This window comes from Vulpes vulpes, chromosome 9, assembly GCF_048418805.1.
Source record: "Vulpes vulpes isolate BD-2025 chromosome 9, VulVul3, whole genome shotgun sequence".
NCBI classification, from domain to species: domain Eukaryota; kingdom Metazoa; phylum Chordata; class Mammalia; order Carnivora; family Canidae; genus Vulpes; species Vulpes vulpes.
In genome coordinates, this window is record NC_132788.1 from 100270686 (window position 1) to 100291876 (window position 21191).

Here is a 21191-nt window from a genome sequence, read left to right on the forward strand (position 1 = left end):
TGCATGTGATGAAGGAATGGATGGTAATCACATGCTGTGATCATGTTATTTGTTTCCTTTAATTTTTTTAAAGATTTATTTATGAGATGGGGGGGGGGAGAGAGAGAGAGAGAGAGAGAGAGAGAGAGAGAGAGAGAACATGAGTGGGGGGAAGGACAGAAGAAGAAGGAGAGAGATAATCCTCAAGCAGACTCCCAGCTAAGCATAGAGCCTGACATGGGGCTCAATCCCATGACTCCGAGATCATGACCTGAGCCAAAAGCAAGAGTCAGATGAGATGCTTAACCAACTGAGCCATCTAGGCACCCCTCCTTTTTTATTTTTTGAGGTGAAATTCTCATAATAGGATTAATATTGTTAAAGCACACAATTCCGAGGCATTTAGTATATTTACGATGTGGTGTAACCACCAGCTCTATATAGGCCCAAAACATTTTCATCATCCTCACATAAAACCCCATACCCATCAGTAGTCACTCCCCCTACACCCACTCCCTACCCCACTCCTGACAACCACTAGTCTACTTTCTGTCCCCATGGATTTGCTTGTTCTCATATTTCATGTAAATTAATCATACATTGTGATCCTTTGTTCTCTTCCTCTTAGAATAATGATTTCAAAGTTTGTTCATGCTGTATCATGTAGCAGTTTTTCATTCCTTGTTTCTTTTTATGACCAATTTCTCCTATACTTATATACCACAACTTTGTTTATCCATTAATGGACATTTAACTTTTTTAAAATATTTTATTTATTTGGGCAGCACCGGTGACTCAGTGGTTTAGCGCCGCCTACAGCTCAGGGCGTGATCCTGGAGACCTGGGATCCAGTCCCACATCAGGCTCCCTGCATGGAGCCTGCTTCTCCCTCTGCCTGTGTCTCTGCCTCTCTCTTTCTCTCCTCTCTGTGTATTCTCATGAATAAATAAAGTTAGCATACAATATTTAAAAAAAGATTTAAAAAAAGATTTTATTTATTTATTCATGAGAGAGAGAGAGACAGAGAGACAGAGAGACAGAGACATGTATTTATTACATGATATATGAGTATGTGCTTTCTTGTTGAGTGTTTGAGTGGTGCAAGGATGAAGAGGGAATGAGTGACCCTGGCTTTGGAATCCAAAGGATCATTCAGTAATGGGGAGGGATAAGATGGCCCATGGAAGCTTCCCAGGCCAGCCATGCTGGAAACCTACCGGGGTCACCAAGAAGTGATGGAGGCAAGTAATCTTTGGTGATGGAGACGTATTTCCGGGATTTACAAGAATGTGGATTTAGCATAGTCATGGGGCCCAGTGGTATATGGTGCAACAGACCTTCACTAGAGTCAGGATAGTGCTATGGTCAAGATTCTGGAGCTGGATGAGTTGAGTGCACATTATGACTCTGACATAATGTTTGTGTGATCTTGGGCAAGTCTCTGGCTTCTCTCTCCCTCTGTTTCCTCATCTGTGAACTAGGATAATAGGATCATGGCATGGATTAAATGTCTTAATATGAGGAAAGAGCTTAAAATGGTGGCTCACATAGAATAAGCATGATTCAAATGCTTACTTTTCATTTTTACTGCTTGAATGAATGGATGAACTACTCTAACACCAGGAAAGGCAGAAAGGGTTTCCCAAAGAACCAGGGAGACCGCTCACTTGGGACAGCATTCTGTGCTTAGTCCATTTAGTGCTTCTATTTTCCCAGCCAGAGGATTATACTGGGTTGCTGCTGCCTGGCGTACAGAGCACTGTGCCTGCCAACCTACCCGAGGGACACCTGAGAAGGCTTTTTTGTGCCAGACCAATATGAAGGATTGCTCTAATAGGCATCTGTGGTGAAATTCATTAGGGTTATGAGTGAAGGTGCAGTCAGTTCTGTTCTGGCTTTTTATTGGCTCAATCCATTCACTTCAAGACACTCTCAATGTCTACCACCATTTTCTGAACATTGAAATTGGTGCATACTACTGCCCAGTGCTTAATCCACCAACTTCTAATTTTCATCTTCAGACCCAAATTTGACTGTATCAACTTCTAAAACTCACCTCTGGTTCCTGGCTCTGATGGCCTGTTTTAGATACTTTTCTCTAGCCTGACACATATAAGCGTGTGTTTGGGGAATGAGTGAACTGTCTTCTGCACTGTTTTCAAAGCCTAATGGTCATAGCCTGGATTGACATCTGCTAGAAACTGAATGTTTGTGTCCTCCCAAACATTTTATATATTAAATCCTAATGCCCAGTGTGATGGTATTAAGAAGCGGGGCCTTTGAGAGATGGTTAGGTAATGAGGGTGAAACCCTTGTAAATGAAATAAGTGCCTTACAAAAGAGACCCCAGAGAGCTCCCTTGGCTCTTTTTCCATGTAAAGTCATAGTGAGTAGATGGCTGCTTATAAACCAACAAGTCCTCTTGAGATGATGAATCTGTTGGCATCTTGATCTCATATGTCCCAGCCTCCAGAACTGTGAGAAATACATTTCTGTTGTTTTTAAGCCACCCTGACTATGATACTCTGTTATAGCAGCCCTAACACTCTAAGACAGCAGGTGTCTGGAAAAGAACCATAGAAGCGCTGGAATTAGTTTACAGTCTCCAAGAGATTCAACTACGTGTGGTTGGGCAGCAATTATGAGATTCAGAAAATGCCTCAGAAACATTTATATACATGAGCAGAGGGCTAGGAAAAATTTTTCATTACTCTTCAAATACAAATATTCTCTTAAGCTAACAAATAAGCCCGTTTTTACGCCACAAAAGTAACAGATACGCATTGTGTAAAACGTGTAAAATACAGAAAGTCAGAATGAAGAGAATGGGAATCATCTGTAATTTTATCATCCAGAGACATCTATTATGAACATGTTTGATTTTACTCCAGCTATTTCCCTATATTCCTTCCCCCCTATCTATAGTTACGGTTATGCACATCTCCCTCCTCCCATCATACCAATGTTCAAATATTTCTAACTCAGCCCAATAGGGAATAATGTTTGTGAAATTAGCTCTCTGGTTTTTGTTATGAAGAAGGCTTTACAGCCTTCTTCCTTTTTGTAGCCATCTCTGCTGGACCACCTGTTCTGCCTAACAAGTACTGCAAAGTGGGGAGCAGAATTTTGCCCTTGGATTTAATAGTGTGAAATTGCAGGATGTATGAAGAAGGAGAGCCTTCTAAAACTTCTAGCTTTTCTTTCTTTTTTTTCCTTTGGTATTACATGGAGATGCCCTTCACTCTCAAATTTTGGCAGGTAATTATCAGAGACTCCTTTTTAGGTTCCCCAATGTCTTTCCTTCTGGGGCACCAGGTTCTACTTTTAGCAGGTGCCCCCCTTTCTCTTGGAGATAATCACATCAGTTGGTCTCTTGTTCCAGGGGGATATGACCTAGAATCAATTTTGTCTTTGAGAAATGAGGCCACTCTCCTGGGGGAGGTGTCAGGAGACAGTGGGAAGCCCCAGGCTGGGAGAGGAGGTTCTTCCCAGTCACCTCCTGCAAAGGTGGTGACCATGCTTGGTGAGGGATAAGGACTGGTCCCTATAACTCTAGTCCCCACCACTCCCCTGAAATGGTTCAGGCAAAAGGTCATCAATGTTATCTTACAATTGACAAATTCTGTAGTTTCTTTTCGTCCCATTCAACTTGACCTCTAGGTAGCATTTGAAATTATCAACCACCTGGAACTTGAGTCTCCTCTCCTAAAACTCATTCACACCTTTCTCCTTTTGCCTCTAGTCTTGGTCTTTCATGGGCTCGTTGTCTGCCACCCACCCATCAAGTGCAGTATTCTTCAGGTTCTTCTTAATTAGGCGGCCTTGAAGTTGGCCCCCAGTGGTCTGTACCTTTTGGTCTTCATACCTTGTGTAATCTCCTCTCTTTGAGTGTGGGCTAGAGCTAATGATTCACTTCTAACTGCTAGAATATGGCAAAAGTGATAAGATGCCACTTCTGAATTAAGTTATAAAGACATCATGGCTTTTGTCTTGCTCACTCTTTCAGCAATGAGGAAATCCACATGGCAAAGAATTGAGGAAACCCCTCCTATCAGCCAGCAATGACCTGAAGCCCTCAGTCCAATATTCCATGAGGAACTGAATCCTGCCAACAACCACACGAGTGAGCCTAGAATCACATTCTTTCCTAGTCTAGCCTTGAGAAGACATAGCAGCCCCAGCTGACATCATGTCTGCAGATTGGTTAGAGCTTGAGCTAGTAGGCCCAGCTAAGCCATGCCCTGACCCACAAGAACCCATTTAATAAATATGTGTTGTTTTAAGCTGTTGAGTTTTGGGATAATTTGTTATACAGCAAGAGCTAACTAATAAACTAATATATGAGGTTTCCACCCCCCATTCACTTCTCATTTCTCACCTTCTCCTTAGAAAAGCTCATCCATGCTAGTGGATTCAGGTATTACTGGTTAGGTGAGGACAACTGTGGCTTCAGTCCAATGGGTAGATTCAGTGAGGTGAGCCTTAAGTTTAGAAGAGCACCCAAATTTCTTACCATGATCTCCAAGTTGTTAGTTCCATGCCACTTTGCTTCTGTCTACCTTTCCTTCTCCATTTCCTGCCACTCTGTCCTCGAATCATGAAGGGTCAGCTATGCTAGTGCTCAGACTCCCCTCTTTGGAATGTTCTTCCCTCTCTGAGTTGTTCTCCTGCATCTTTTTTTTTTTTTAAAGATTTATTTATTTATTTATTTATTTATTTATTTATTTATTTATGATAGACATAGAGAGAGAGAGAGAGAGGGGCAGAGATACAGGAGGAGGGAGAAGCAGGCTCCATGCCGGGAGCCCGACGTGGGACTCGATCCCGGGACTCCAGGATTGCGCCCTGGGCCAAAGGCAGGCGCCAAACCTCTGAGCCACCCAGGGATCCCTCTCCTGCATCTTTATATGGTTTACTCTCTCTTTCATACCTTATGTCTCTGCTCAAATATTATCTCCTAATGGATACCTCTTTGATTATCTGATCTGAAATCATGCCACTTACCAGTTTGTGATTGTTACCACCCTCTCTAGATGTCAGCTCTTTGATGAGGATCTCCTCTGTCTTAGTCATCACTGAATCCACAGTACCTAGGCCAGTTCTTGGCACAGAGCAGGCCCTTAATACCTATTTGTTGAATGACTGAATGACAGTGGCCTTGCCACACTTGGACATAATCCATGTGTAGAGCAACAGAAAAGACTTTGGACTGCTTCTGCTATGGACATTCCTGTTCTGGCCACTCATCCCAACCTCCAAACACTCTTTTCATTTATGGGGGAGTCCAAATTAGGGGGGAGGCAAGACTGCTGAAGGGTCTTATCTATTGTCGTAGTTTGAATTGTCCCCTGCTCCACAAAAGATATGTTGAAGTCCTGACTTCTGGCATCTGTGAATGTGAACTTGGCAATAGGGTTTTGCGGTTGTAATGAGTTAAGTTACCATGAGGCTATGCTGGAACAAGATGGGTCCTTGATCCAATGACTGGCATCTTTATAAAAGGCTGTGTAAAGACACAGAGAGACACTAGGCCATGTAAAGAAGGAGGCAGAGACTGGTGTGATGCATCTACAAGCTGAGGAACACCAAGGATTGTTGGTAACTCCTAGAAAGTGGAAGAGGCAAAGAAGGATCCTCTCCTGGGGCCTTTGGGGGAAACATAGCATTGCCAACACCAACACCTTGTTTTCTGGGCTCTGGGAGAGTAAGAGAATATTGCTGTTGTTTTAAGCCCCCCAGTTTGTGATAATTTGTTAAAGCATTCTAGGAAACTAAGATAATGGTGTCTGCCCCTTTAGTCTGGGGTCTCCTGCATACTCCTGGTCTATCTCTCCTGTTCCCTGTCACTTGGGCATATTGCAGACACCTTTTCAGTGCTCAAAGTGCAGAACCACAGCCATTTCCTCTCCTGGCTATCTGAGCTCACCTTCTAATTGCCAGATTTCCCATCATAATCCTCTCTGGAGCTTTCATCTCTTGCTGGAGCTTTATTTTATTTTATTTTATTTATTTTATTTTTAAAAAGATTTTATTTATTTATTCATGAGAGAGGGAGAGAGAGAGAGAGAGAGGCAGAGACACAGTCAAAGGGAGAAGCAGGCTCCACGCAGGGAGCCTGACGTGGGACCCGATCCCGGGACCCCAGGATCACGCCCTGGGCTAAAGGCAGGTGCCAAACCGCCGAGCCACCCAGGGATCCCTGGAGCCTTCTTTATTTTTATTTTTTAAAGATTTTTTATTTATTCATTCATGATAGAGAGAGAGAGAGAGAGAGAGATACAGAGACACAGGCAGAGGGAGAAGCAGGCTCCATGCAGGGAGCCCGACGTAGGACTCGATCCCGGGTCTCCGGGGTCACGCCATGGGCCAAGGCAGGTGCCAAACCACTGAGCCACCTGGGCTGCCCTGGAGCCTTCTTTAAATGGAGCCTTCCAGATTTCCCAAAGCAGGGAGTCCATTGATACGGTCCACAAAGATCTGCCTCCTGCAGTGCAGAGGAGGTTGGAAAATAGATAGTGGACTCAGGGGTCCACTAGAAAATCTCTTTCCTAATGGGCTGATTTTTTAAATAATAAATTTATTTTTTATTGGTGTTCAATTTGCCAACATACAGAATAACACCCAGTGCTCATCCTGTCAAGTGCCCCCCTCAGTGCCCGCCACCCAGTCACCCCCACCCCCTGCCCTCCTCCCCTTCCACCACCCGTAGTTCGTTTCCCAGAGTTCGGAGTCTTCCATGTTCTGTCTCCCTTTCTGATATTTCCTACCCATTTCTTCTCCCTTCCCCTCTATTCCTTTTCACTATTATTTATATTCCCCAAATGAATGAGACCATATAATGTTTGTCCTTCTCTGACTGACTTACTTCACTCAGCATAATACCCTCCAGTTCCATCCACATTGAAGCAAATGGTGGGTATTTGTCGTTTCTAATGGCTGAGTAATATTCCATAGTATACATAAACCACATCTTCTTCACTTAATGGGCTGATTGATTTGACAACTGAGCACCTGCTCTGCATCAGGCACTGGGCTGAGAAGAGGGTGACAAGACAAAGCCCCTTCTCTTATGGAGCTTCTTGTCCAGTGGTGGAGACAGAACATGAAGAACTAAACTATCAAGATCATGGCAGATAGAGGTGATTGCTTAAGGCGTGTGACGAATAATAATAATACTGTGATCATCATGATAAACTGCCAAAATGACGTGATTCTAATTCTTTTTATTGTGGCAAAACATACGTGGAATAAACTTTATTATTGTAACCATTTTTAAAATGTATAGTTTAGGGGCATTAGGTACATTCACATTGTTGTGCAACACTCACCGCCATCCTTCTGCAGAACTTTTCCATCTTGCAAAGCTGGAATTTTGTCCCTGCTAAACGTTAACTCCATTCCTCCCTCCCCTCCACCCCCAGTCTCTGACAACCACCATTCTATTGTCTGTCTCTATGAATTTGATTACTCTAAATACTTCATAGAAGTGGATTCACACAGCACTTGTGCTTTTGTGACTGGTTTATTTCACTTAGCAAAATGTCCTCAAGGTTCACTCATGTCGTAGCATATCAGCAGAATTCTAATTTTGAACTAGGAAAAGTATCCCCGCCTGGAAACGAATCCACCAACATTTTAATGGTAATTAGTAATAGGATTAGGATTCTACATTTTCTACATTTGAAATTTTTTCTACAAGGGACGAGAATTACCTTGATCATAAAAGAGAGTCTTTAAAATGTCTGCTTTCTGGTCTTTCTCTCTTTCATGTCAATGGTGCTGCTTTTCAATGTTTCCCCAGCTTTTCCATGTTCCACCAAGGATACTTCTGCTACTACTATTTCCATAGCCTGCTTATTTATGTTTTATTTTCTTGGGTTGAGATGGCTGATTTTATTAATTAGTTTTTTATTGAGATAGAATTGACACACACAGTAGTTCCCCCTTGCCCTTGGTTCTGCTTTTGATGGTTTCAGTTACCCTCAGTCAGCTGAGTTCTGGAAGCAGATGACCCTCCTCCTGACGTATTGTCAGAAATGCCTAATGATATATCACAATGCCCCAGTCATTCCCCTCACTTCATCTCGTCATGTAGGCATTTTATCATCTCACATCATCACAAGAAGAAGGATGAGCACAGAACACTAAGATATTTTGAAAGGGAGAGGAGAAAGAGTAAGCACGTTCACACAAATATTGCAGTATATTGTTATAGTTGTTCTATTTCAGTATTATTGTTAATCTCCTACTGTGCCTAAATTATAAATTAAACTTTATCACAGAGGTGTATGCAAAGGAAAAAAATAACCATACTATATATAAGGTTGTGTGCTATTTGGGATTCAGGCATACGGGGGGGAGTCTTGGAACTTCCCCCACAGATAAGGGGGGGCTACTACAACATTGTGTAAGTTTAAAATGTACAGTATGTTGGTTTGATACATTTATATATTGCAATATGTTTGCTACCATAGCATTAGCTAACACCTCTCTCTTATCACATACTTATCATTTCTTTTTTTGTGGTGGGAACAATTAAGATCTAGGCTCAGCAACTTGGAAGCTTATGATACAGTATTGTCATCCGTAATCCCTATGCCATGCATTACATATCCTGGACTTATTTATCTATGCCTATGTATTTTGCTACTGCTTTTTCTAAATGCCTTTCTAGTAGAGAGTCTCAGCAGGAAGCAGATGCACACTCAAACTGGGTAGTGTGGTGACAGTTTGGTGAAGAGGTGGTGGGGAGGGGGTGAGGAAACCATACGGGATGGTGCAGGAGCCTGGAGCTAGTGGTGCCTGGGCAGAAGCAGAGAGGGAAGAGGGAGTATTTAGTGCCAGGACTGGGAGAGGGTCGCAGTCTAGGGGCACAGTGAATTTGTGAGGAGGAACCTGAGGGAAAAATACCCTGACCTCAAGTTCCTGCATCCCTCTTACTTCCTGCAAAAGTCTCCTTTTGCCTGAACCCAGGGAGTGAGGGAGCCTGTTGGCATGATCCATGACAATCAGAGTCCTAGGACACAGAAGAAGGGGAGGACAGAGAGTCTCAGGAAGCCATATGAAAGTTATGCAGTGCTGTTTCTCAATCAGACAGAGCTCTGAGGGCAGGGCCATGCTTCCCCACTCAGTATAAAGCTGGGCACAAAACAGATGTCCTTAAATGCTGAATAAATATTCATGAACTGGAAAGAGACTATTTTTTTTTAAAGATTTTATTTATTTATTTGAGAGACAGAGTGAGTGAGAGAGAACACAGGGGCAGGGGCAGAGGCAGAAGGAGAAACAGACTCCTCGCTGGGCAAGGAGCCCAACAGGATGCGGGGATGGGGTGGGGGGTTCGATCCCAGGATCCTGGGATCATGACCTAAGCAGAAGGCAGACACTTAACCAATTGAGCCACCCAGACACCCTGAAGCTAATTTTTAAAATTGTAAACTATACATAATGTAAAAATTTTTTTAATAATGTAAAATTTTACCATTGCAACCATTTTATCAGCTTGATGGAGATATCATTGACATATAACATTGTGTAAGTTTAAGGTGCATGATGCACTGATTTGATACATTTATATATTGCAAAAGGATTATCACCACAAAAAAAAAAAAAAAGGATTATCACCACAGCCCTTGCAACCGCTTTGAGGTCACAACTTGATGGTTTTAAGTTCATTCACCATGTTGACAACCACTACCATCATCTAGCTCCAGAACATTTCCATCACCCCCAAAAGAAAACTTTACATGTTAGCAGAGGCTCTCCATTCCCCATGCCAGCCAGTACTGCCCAGTGTGCCCATCGCCCCACAATTACCTATTCTGAATATCTCATATAAATATAAATGCAGACTGAATTGGGAGGTAGGAAGGAAACTAATCCCCTCATCTCTTTCTTCTTCTTCCCCACCCTGAAATTCTGCTTGTGGTTTCAGGCACTTGCATATCAGGCCACTCTGGTAGTAGGAAGGGTGGGTTTCAGAGAAGGAGGACCTGACCTTCCTCTCCCTTTTCCTAGGTTCCCTATGGGGCCCCAGGAATGATGGGGAAGCTTAGCTGATAATGAGACCCCCTCTCCCTTAATGACTCTGGGGGCTGCGGGGATGCCGCAGGCTAGCTCTGCCCTAATTAATTAATAGGGAGCGCTTCCCACAGAGGAATTAGCCTCAATTCTTACATCTCAGGCTCCTCTTGGCTCATGCCCTGTACAGGCCCCACTCCACAGCAGGGACAGTCTGGGGATGCTCCACCAGCTGGCTTACCCTCCTCATGCTAGATCTGGAACCACTGGTCAGAGGGGTCTACGGAGGGGGCTCAAACCCTGGCCCCACCACTTATTAACCATGTGGACTGCAACTCAACCTCTTTGAGACCCTTTTACATGTTTAAAAGAGAACCAACAGCCTTTCCCTTATTAAGAGATTGAGAGAGAGTCCTGGGGCCAATAATAGGGTGAGGAGAGTGAGGCATTTACTGTAGGCATGAAACATAAGGGAGGGCCCAAACACTCTGCAATTAAGAGAAATAATACCAGAATATTCTTATTGGAATATTGTTGGTATGGTAACTTTGAGAGGTGATGAATATGTTTATTGCCTTGATGATGGTGATGGTTTCATGGGTGTATATTTATTCCCAAACTCATCAAGTTGTATACATTAAAGACATTTAGCTTTAGAGGTGCCTGGGTGGTGCAGTCAGTTAGGCATCCAACTCTTGGTTTCCACTTGGATTGTGATCTTGGGGTTGTGGGATGAAGCCCCGCATCAGGCTCTGCACTCAGCATGGAGCCTGCTTGGGATTTTCTCCCCATCTTGCTTGTTCTCTCTCTCTCTTTCTTTCTTGGATAATCTTTAAAAAAAAAAAGACATTCAGCTTTTTACGTGTCAATTATATTTCAATAAAATGGTTTAAAAAGGAAATGAAAAAGGCATTGAGATAGTGACTCTAATTACCTACTTTCAAAACAGTGAAATATATCAGGTTTTTTCCCCTTTATTGGTTATTCTTTGGAGATATAATTATATTACATTTTCCCAATTCAGAGATAATAAAGGTATTCTCCTATAAAAAGAATAAATCATATTTTAATGTGAATAATTCAGCCCTTCCCCCTCAAAAAATTAGTGCAAAAATCCATAGTGAGCAAAGTATAAAAAAAAAGCATCAGTAAGAGTGTTGAGCCAAGCCATATGGGAGCCTGTGCAAGAGAAAAAAATCAGGAATTCTGATCCTGTCTTTATTTGGAAAGTTGATATTTTCTTCATTGTGAATTTTGCATTCACTTTGGTTTTTAAAAAAATTTGGGTTGAAATGTTCCTTATCTGAAATACTGAGTTTTGGGCACCACTTTTCTTTTTATTAAGGTGGAATTCATACCACATAAAATTAACCATCTCAAAGAGTACAATTCAGTGGCCCTTAGCACATTCACAATGTGGTGCAACCATCATCTCTATCCTATCTAGTTCGAGAACGTTTTCATCACCCCAAAAGACATTAGTACCCAGCATCAGTCACCCCCCAGTCCCCCACTTCCTCCAGCATCATTAGCTTTTGCTCCACCGGTGCAAGAGCAATGGTGAGTAACAGTTGCTATCACCTCAGCATGAATGAAGTTAGCCGCACCAAATTGTACTGAGTCCTTATACCCTTCACCACCACCAAAAAGAAGAAAAGCCAATTTTATTTTAGTATGTCTTTGATGAAGCAATAGCAACTACATTTATTTTATTAAACCTCAACTCTTGAGTGCATGTCTTTATTTTTTCTGATTTTAATGGAGTGTTTTTTAAAACTTTATTATTTATGTATGTATGTATTTATTTATATTTCTTAGAAATTTATTTATTTTAAAAAGAGAGAGACAGTTGGTGGGGGGTGGGTAGGGGCCAAGGGAGAATCTGAAGCAGACTCCATGCTCAGCATGGAGCCCAAGGTGGGGGGCTTGATCTCACGATCCCAAGATCATGACCATGAAATCACGCTGAGCAGAAATCCAGTCTGACGCTCAACCGATTGTGCCACCCAGGTGCCCCACGACTTTTGTTTTAAGGAATAGTTTTAGCTTCATAGTCAAATGGAGCAGAAGGTTCAGAGGTTTCTCATATGCTCCTTGTCCTGGCACATGCACAGCCTCCCCATCATCAACATCCATCCCCCACCAGAGCAGTGCATTCGCCATAACTGATGAACCCACATGAACACATCATTATCACTCGGAGTCCACAGTTTACATTAGGGGTCACCCGTGGTGTTGTACGTTTTATGGGTTTGGACAGATGTAGAATGACATGTATCCACCATTATAGTCTCAGACAGAGTAGTTTCACTGCTCTCTCCTTCACTTACTCTTCTCTCTCTTTCCCCTAACCAAACACTGATCTTCTCACTGACTCTGCAGTCTTGCTTTTTCCACAATGTCATAGCTGGAATTACACAGTATGCAGCTTTTTCAGATTGGCTTCTCTTACTTAGTAATATGCTTTTAAGTTTCCTCTCTGCCTTTTCATGACTTGAGAGCTCATTTCTTTTAAGTGTTGAATGGTATATCATTGTCTAGATGTCCTACAGTTTATCCATTTGCCTACCAAAGGACATTTTGGTTGTTCCCGAGTTTTGGCAATTATGAATAAAGCTGCTATACCCATCTATATGCAAGTTTTTGTGTAGATAGAAGCTTTCAACTGCTTTGGGTAAATATCATGGAGGGTCATTTCTGGATTATACAATAAGAGGATGTTTAGTTTTGTAAGAAACTGCCAAACTGTTTACTAAATGGCTGTATCAGATGATGTCTTTTTAATATTCTGGGGGATAAAATGGAAAGTGTGCATAAAGCATTTTTGCTGCATGCTGAACTACTATGGTAGCTGTCTCCAGGAAAAAAACGCCTGCATTGTTGTTTGATTTGCAAGCTGAACCAGCCACTTTTTAAATGGGATACCATTTTTGGATATGCAAACCTCAGTTCTGAAATGGATATTATTTGACAGACACTCTTCACACGAGTGAAAGAGAGGGGCCTGTCACTTCAAGAAAAACAACTGACAGTATTTTCTTTTTTACCAGTGATAATATTTGAATTTTTAGGTGAAAACTAGAATTTTGAAAAATCTGTATTTACCACAGTGATCTTAACAGCTTCCCAATGTTTAAAGGCTTTTCTCAGAAGATTGGGGGTCATACTAACAACTGTGACTTTTGGGTAATGAATAATGAAATGTGTTCATATTTGGAAGATCTGTGTAATTCAGTGAACTAATATTTTTCAAATGACTAGTGCATGATGTTTCAAAATCATGCACTGGTAAAAGATGCACTCAATGGATTTTAATGTTAGTAGAATACAAAAGATTCACTGGCAGTCTCAGATCCCACACTGCTACTATTCTTTAAGAAATTAAGACATATCAAGGGGCTTCTGAGTAGCACTGCTGGTTAAGCCTCGGACTCTTGGTTTCTGCTCAGGTCGTGGTCTCAGGGTCATGAGATTGAGCCCTGCATTGGGCTCTGCATTCTTTGCATACTCTGCTTAAGATTCTCTTTCCCTCTCCCCCTGTCCCTCCCCACTCCCCCTCTCTCTCAAATACATAAATAAATCGTAAAAAAAAAAAAAAAGAAACTAAAACATACTGAATTTTGGTATAATCTCAAAGAATAGCCACAAGTATCTGAAAAGCTGATTAAAATATTCTCCTTTTTCCAATTACCTGTCCATGTGAAGTTGAGTTTTCTTCATATGGGCTTTAACCAAAAACAACACATCATGAGTGATTCAGTGCAGAAGGTACACTTGATTCTTATTATGCAAGGTAGTTTTGCTCTCTCAAGTTGTCTTAAGTACGGAATACTGAGCCACTGCCCTTAGGGAGAAATACAGGGTTAGGTTCCTGCAAGCCTCTGGCCACAACATTTTTTTACAAGCAATCATTCACCAACCAATACTTTACTCTGTTTTATGTGTGTTTCTGTTTAAAGATACCTTATTTAATAAATTATTAAATATATTATTATTTATTATATTTAATAGATACTGTTGGCTTGTTAACATTGAATTCACAAACAGCAGCACTGTAATTATTGCCTTAGTGAAGCTCATCTAGCACATGAATTTTCTCAGGGAGGCACATGGCAGCCTTCTTATGCTAACCAACCTTAGCAGTACTCAGCGCTATGCCTGAGGCCATTTTAAACATCAAAAGAGCACAGAGATGTGAAGAGCACACACATGTGAAAAATATGGCACTAAATAGACCAGGAAAATGACATCTTTTATAGCATGGTATATGAAACAGGAAGGCAGAGCACAGCCTTGTTCAGCGTCAGCTGGGAAAGGGCATGCCAGCTAGTTCAGATTTCATATCACTCAGCATGTCTGCTAATGGCCACAAAGTGCCAAAGGTATTGATTTTGGAGTCATACATAAGTTTAAGTTGAGTGGGTGAACTTGTAAATATGGAATCCTCACATAATAAGGATTGACTGTATAAGAACCCCGATTTCTTTCTATTAAGTGAGACACGAAAGCAATTTGCAAAAGCGTAAAACGTTGCTTTTCTCATAATTTTTTCTTTTGGAAAATATAGTTATTTTTCATAGAACATGCTATTTATATTAACATATACTGAGCTTATTTTTAGGTTACGATGAGTAAATAAATATATTTTTTTATTTTTAAGATTTTATTTATTTATTCATGAGAGACACACACAGAGAGAGAGAGAGAGAGAGAGAGAGAGAGAGGCAGAGACACAGGCAGAGGGAGAAGCAGGCTCCATGCAGGGAGCCCGATGTGGGACTTGAACCTGGGTCTCCAGGATCACACCCTGGGTCAAAGGCAGGCGCTAAACCGCTGAGCCACCCAGGGATCCCGAGTAAGTAAATATTTTAAAAGCTTTCCCAGTCTTAACTTCTAACACAGTAAATAAAGATGGATAAGTATAATCCACAGATGAAAACTTTTCAGTGTCCCATGATCTTTTAAATCAACAGACACAATGTCTTTGAACGGTTTTGGATTTATAGAAAAATTGAAAAGATAGTACAGAGACTTCCCATATCCACTGCTCCCCCTGCCCCCCGCCATAATTTCCCTTGTCTTCCATCGTATGATATGTTTGTTTCAGTTAAGGAGCCAATATTGATACATTATTACTAAAGACCACAGTCTATGGATATGCCCTCAGTTTTTTCCCCTAATACCCTTTTTCTGTTCTGGGATCCCCTGTGGAATCTCATATTACATGAGGCTGCTCTTTGCTGTGATAGTTTCTCAGACTTTCCTTGTGTTTGATGGCTTGACAGTTTTGAGGAGTCCGGTATATTGTAGGATACCTCTCTATTGGAATTTGATTTTTTAAAATAATGATTGGGGTACTTGGGTGGCCCAGTGGTTAAGCATTCAGCTCAGCTCGTGATTGCAGGGTCCTGGGATGGAGTCGTGCATCAGGTTCCCTGTGGGGAGCCTGTTTCTCCCTCTGCCTCTCTCTCTATGTCTCTCATGAATGAATGAATGAATGAATGAATGAATAAATGAATAACTGAATAAATAAATAAATAAATAAATAAATAAATAAATAAATAAATAAAATTATGATTAGGCTGGGGTTTTGGAGGATCTACTCTAATTGTTAAAAGTGTATAAAGTGGGGGGGGGGCACCTGAAGACAGTTGGTTAAATGAGCAACTCTTGATTTTGGATCAGGTCATGATCTCAGGGTTGTGAGATGTAGCCCCAAGCTGGGCTCCACACTGAGCATGGAGCCTGCTTAAGACTCTCTCTCCCTCACACACTCTGTCTCTCAAAAAAAACAAAACAAAACAAAACAAAAAGTAAAGGGATTCTGAGACCCAATCAGAACTGCTTCGATTTACTTATTATTTACTAATTTTGTGTAAAAGAGCAAAGGAGTGCTGTGTCTTCTTTCCTGCTCAATCCCCAGCTTCTAAACAGCCCAGCTCACTGTGAACACACAATAAATATTTGTGGAGTGAATAACTAAGAGCCAGGAGCTCTAGGCTCAGGCTCAGAGACAGGTGCAGAATCTTCACGCACAGGCAGTGACAGAAAAAAGGGAATGGGGACGTTTCAGGGAGGAGTTACAGGTGTGGCCCAGGAGACCTGACATCTAGGACAGGGGCTCAACCTTAGCCACACACTGAAATCACTCAGGGAGCATGAAACTTGATGCTGATACTTGAGCCCCACACCCAGGGACACTGATGTGATTGGTTTAGGATGTCACTGGGCATCAGAACTTTTAAAAGTTCCCCTGGTGGATTGATTCTAAGGTTCAGCTAAGTTTGAGAACCACCTATCTGGGGGTGGGTGCTGTCCAGGAGGAGAGTTCAGGCAGTAGGACAAAGATTTGAACTGGGATGGCTGCTGCCGGCTTGTGTGATGTTGGGCAAGTTACTGAACCTCTCGGAGCGCCTGTTGCCTCATCAAATGGGGGTAGTGGTACCTACTTCAAAGGGGCGTGTAGGGGATCCCTGGGTGGCGCAGCGGTTTGACGCCTGCCTTTGGCCCAGGGTGCGATCCTGGAGATCGAATCCCACGTCGGGCTTCCAGTGCATGGAGCCTGCTTCTCCCTCTGCCTGTGTCTCTGCCTGTCTCTCTCTCTCTCTCTCTCTCTCTCTCTGTGACTATCATAAAATTAAAAAAAAAAAAAAAAAAGGAGGCTCAGACCTCACCTCCGACGGCGTCTTATTATTTATAAAAAAAAAAAAAAAAAAAAAGGGGGCGTGTAGGGCAGCCCCGATGGCCCAGAGGTTTGGCCCTGCCTTCAGCCCGGGGTATGATCCTGGGACCCAGGATCGAGTCCCACGTAGGGCCTGCATGGAGCCTGCTTCTCCCTCTGCCTGTGTCTCTGCCTCTCTCTCTCTCTCTGCATCTCTATGAATAAATAAATAAATAAAATCTTAAAGAACAAAAACAAAGGAGCATGTAGATGAACTCTTAGAGCAAATGAGCCTGCCTAGCCTAGGAAATTGCCATCAACACTTGTTCCATGACAACAATACTAGTAACAAACATACACTGATTTTTATGACCTGAGGGAAATGACAGCTTTCAGGGGAGGCGGGGGAGGTTGGAAGCGACCAGATAGATCCGTGCCGTCAGAGAAGCAGCGCAGGATCAACGTAGACAGGTGTACCCTAAAGACAGCAAAGAATAGTATTAATTACAACAGTAGAGGAATCATTCGTCTCCCATCTGTACGAGGCTTCACGCGGGGCGCACAGTATTTCCTTTGCAGCTTTAATTTTCCGCGGGGTCGGCGAGTCATCTCCGCGGTTTAAATAAGGCCGGGCTCAGAGAGGGAGAGGGACCGGCCCAAGGGCACGCGGCGGCCCAGCGGCCGGGGGCACCGGGACCCTGGCGCTCGCCGGGCCCAGAGCTCCGCGGGGATGCGGGCCGGGCCCAGCGGCCCCGGGGCGGGTCCCCGCGCTCTCCCGGGGCTTCGGGCCTGGGGGTGGGGGGGCCGGGAGGCGGGGGCTCGGAGGCGCGGCTCCGGGGCGGGGGCGGGACGCGGAGAGGCCACCCAGCGCGCGCTGCCCAGGATCCCCTCCCTCCCCACCCACCTCGCGCGGGGGAGGCGGGGGGCATCCCGGAGGGGATCCCGCCCCCTCCCCCGGCCGGCCCGCGCCCCCGCGCCCACGTGAGCGCAGGGCCAGCCCGGCTCCCGCCCGCAGCACAGCGCGTCCCGGCTCCGCGCCCGTGCTCCGCCGGCCGGTCCCCGCAGCAGCGCGGCGCCATCCCCGGCGGTCCCCGGGCTCCGGCACCTGCATCCGGGCGCAGCGCGCAGGCCGAGGCGCGGGCAGGCCGCCCCCGCCGCTCCGGGCGCGGGTGAGTGGGGACTCGGCGGCCCGCTCGGCCGGGGGCTCTGGGTCGGGGCGCGCGGGGTCAGGAGGGTGGGGGCCCCTGCGTGCGAGTCCCCGGCTCCCGGCGCCTTTGTCTCAACTGCCCCTCAGCATGGTCGCCGCCGCTCATCCGGTCGCCTTGGTGAGTTTCCTCCCGCCTTAGTTGTCACCTGGGTCTCCCTGCCCATCTCCCCTCCTCCCCTTCCCACCCCAGGGTCCGTGCCTCACCTCGTGCACAGGTTTCCATCTCTGTGCCTGATGCCTCCTCCATTTCCAGGGCTGGGCTCCCTTCCCTATTTCGGGGGTGGGGTGGGGGGTTATCCCTCCAACTCTGGACGGACCTGTGACGGAGACTTTGGCCACCGCTGCCCCGGGGCTGGGTTGCGGGAAGTTGCGTGTGGGGTGTGGTGCTGTGGCGTGCGCGTTGCAGGCTGAATTTTTGAGTGGGCTTGCCTTCCTGAGAGGTGTGTGTGGGCTGGATGTTTAAATGTGGGAAGGAACTTGAATTGTTGAAGTTTTGTGTCTGGAGTCCCAAGTTGCGCGCACCTGTGTGTGTGTGTGTGTGTGTGTGTGTGTGTATGTGTGTTTGTGTGCAGCAGCTCCATGGCTCTCATTGTATGGAGTTTCATTTACGAAGGGGAATTGTGCAGGGTCTTGAAGGTGTGTGTGTGGGGTTGTCTGATGGTGTGCATGAATGTGGCAAGTGTGTGTGTGTGCATAGGGATTGTATAACTGACACTGCAGGAGGGGAGTTGCATTTCTGGAGGTGTGCGTGGGCTTGTGTGTCTGAAGAGTTCTCTGGGTGTGGGACTGGGTGTGTGGTTGTATTTGTGTCCATTGCACCCAAAGGCATGTGAGGCTGTGGGTTTGAAGGTGTGTGTGATTCCTCTCCTCTCTTTCCTTCTCTGCTCCCCCCTCTGGCTAGCAGAGCGTTGAGATAAAATGTATGGGAAGCATACATCTGCTCAAGCTTGCTTTGGTTTTAGGCTGTAGGAGGCCCTTCCTCTCTTTCCTTTGGCTCCAAGGAGGGGTGGCCAGTGCATCTCATCACATCTGAGAGTCTGGAGGTTGGGGGAACCAGGTGGGAGACCCATCCTGAACTCCTGCAGAGACTGGGGACACTAGAAGGGCCATTTCCCAAGCAGCAAGCCTAGGAAAGAAACAGGGTCAAGAGAATACCGAGGACCAGGAGAGACTGGAAAAGAGAGAATCCAGGGGTCAGAGGTTGTCTCTGTCCTCATTTCTGTGTCTGTTGGCTTTCTGCTTTTTATCAACCACAGTTGACAACTATGTTGTGCCCACCAGGCGCTGTTCTAAGTGTCATTGGGCCATCTAAGCCACATATGTCTATCTCCACCAGCAAGGTGGAGGGAGATTTGAAATAAAGAACTCAGGTATGCTCTTCTACTAAGCTAGGGGCTGGCAAATTTTGTTAGTAAAGAGCCAGAGAGATTGTGTTGCAGCCCATATAATCTCTGTCCCAACACCCCACCCCAGCTCAGCTGTTGTAATATGAAAGTAGCTGTAGAGGGTGCTTGGGTGGCTCAGTGGTTGAGCATCTGTCTTTGGCTCAGGCCATGGTCCCGGGGGGTCCCAGGATCAAGTCCTGCGTTGGGCTCTCCGTGGGGAGCCTGCTTCTCCCTCTGTTTCTCTACCTCTCTCTCTCTCTCTCTCTGTCTCTCATGAATAAATAAAATCTTAAGAAAAGTAGCCGTAGACAACATGTAGGGAATGAGTAGTGGTTCTGTGCCAATAAAGCTATTTATAAAAAGAAGCAGTGGGCTGGGTTTGGCCCTTGGACTATGGTTTGTCCATCCTTGCTTTATGCAGCGCTGCTTCTTGTAGGGAAGAGAAAGGAAGGAGACAAAAAAAAAAAAAAAAAGCTCTGGCTAGTTCGTGACTAGCTTGTATCTCACTGGAACACTCCCTTGGGACCCACCAGCAATTCTGCGCTACTACTTGGTGACTGGGAACATATATTCTATGAGAGGAGAGAGGGAGGAATTAAGAGTTTCCTGTTTAGTCTGTGATCTCATGTCCGGGATTTTTAACAGTGAGATAAGAAAGAGCATTATGGTTTCAAAACGATGGACCCAATTGGAGCAGGACCCAAACTGGGGTTTGGCATTGAGAAGGAGGGCTTGGATCTGGAGGAAGCAGGGCCTGGAAAGGTGAGGCAGGTGTCCCAACCTTTGGATACAGGGGGGTCAGGGTAGGGCAGTTGACCCCAGAAAAGTAGCTGCACTAGTGACAGAAAAAAAAAAATCCAGGGATCTGGATCTGGTGGAGCCAAGACTTCTCACAGGCTTCCAGACTCCTAGTCCCGACCTGGATGAAGTTCAGCACAGAACAGTATTGACTGTCTTCCTTTGGCTTGGAGAGTTTTTTCTAAGAGCCAGATAAATCTGGTGTGTTTGTCCGGAAATAGCACACTCGAAAAGCAGAATTGGAAAGGGTATAAGTTAAGGGCTATTTACAAAGATATGAGCAAAGTTAAGGAAAACCAGTAAGGTTGGGGTGGTAGCACTGAGGGACCAGCAAGAGCGGGAGTGGGAGGGAGGAGAGAGGGGAGGGGAGGAAGGCGGGAAGGGAGCAGGACAAGGCCAGAGCCTTGTCTGCAACAAAAAATTGTGTTTCTTTTTTAGTTGAAATATATTTGATATATAACATTGTATAAGTTTAAGGTGTATACCATGTTGTTTTAATACATTTATATATTGTAATATGATCCTCATTGTAGTAATAGCATCTCTATTAGGTCAAGGGAGCCAGGAACACTCAAGGAAGAAAGGATAGTCTCTTCAACAGGTGTTGGGAAAACTGGATAAATACATCCAGAAAAATGAAATCGGACCCCTATCTTACACTACTCAGAAAAATTAAGTTGAAATGCATCCAAGTCTTAAATGTAAGACCTGATACCATAAAACTCCTAGAAGACAACGTAGAGAAAAAGCTCCTTGACGTTGGTCTTGGCAGTGATTTTTTTTATTTATTTATTTATTTATGATAGTCATACAGAGAGAGAGAGAGGCAGAGACACAGGCAGAGGGAGAAGCAGGCTCCATGCACCGGGAGCCCGATGTGGGATTCGATCCCGGGTCTCCAGGATCGCGCCCTGGGCCAAAGGCAGGCGCCAAACCGCTGCGCCACCCAGGGATCCCCTTGGCAGTGATTTTTTAAGGTATAATTCAAAAGCATAAACAAAAGCAAAAAATAAACATGGGACCACATCACATAAAAAACCTTCTGCACAATAAAATAACAAAATGAAAAGGCAACCTACAGAATGGGAGACATTTTTTGTAAACCAGGTATCAGATAAGAAGTTAGTATCCTAAATATATA

The 21191-nt window shown here is 44.4% G+C and overlaps 1 protein-coding gene and 1 long non-coding RNA gene across 7 annotated transcripts in view; one reads left to right on the forward strand and one right to left on the reverse strand.

Annotated features, from left to right (window-relative positions):
* SLC1A6 (solute carrier family 1 member 6) overlaps nt 1-21191 on the forward strand; it is a 44249-nt gene that overhangs the window by 10589 nt on the left and 12469 nt on the right. The window contains exon 1 of one of the 4 annotated variants that reach the window (XM_072721362.1): nt 17636-17829. The exons of 2 other annotated variants lie outside the window; for them this stretch is intronic. The gene's annotated coding sequence lies outside the window, so the exon portion shown is untranslated. Of the gene's footprint in view, nt 1-17635; nt 17986-21191 lie in introns of those variants that run through there. One more of the 4 variants, XM_025989758.2, reaches the window with a different exon arrangement.
* Nucleotides 9179-18288, reverse strand: LOC112913153 (uncharacterized). 3 transcript variants are annotated; one of them, XR_003233645.2, is made up of 5 exons: nt 18072-18288; nt 17019-17138; nt 13691-13838; nt 10938-11042; nt 9179-10829 (listed from the first exon to the last, which is right to left on the reverse strand). It is a non-coding gene; the product is annotated as an uncharacterized lncRNA (long non-coding RNA). The 3 variants fall into 3 exon arrangements; XR_011994461.1 differs by lacking the exon at nt 10938-11042 and having other exon boundaries at nt 18072-18242; XR_003233644.2 differs by lacking the exon at nt 10938-11042 and having other exon boundaries at nt 13691-13843; nt 18072-18199.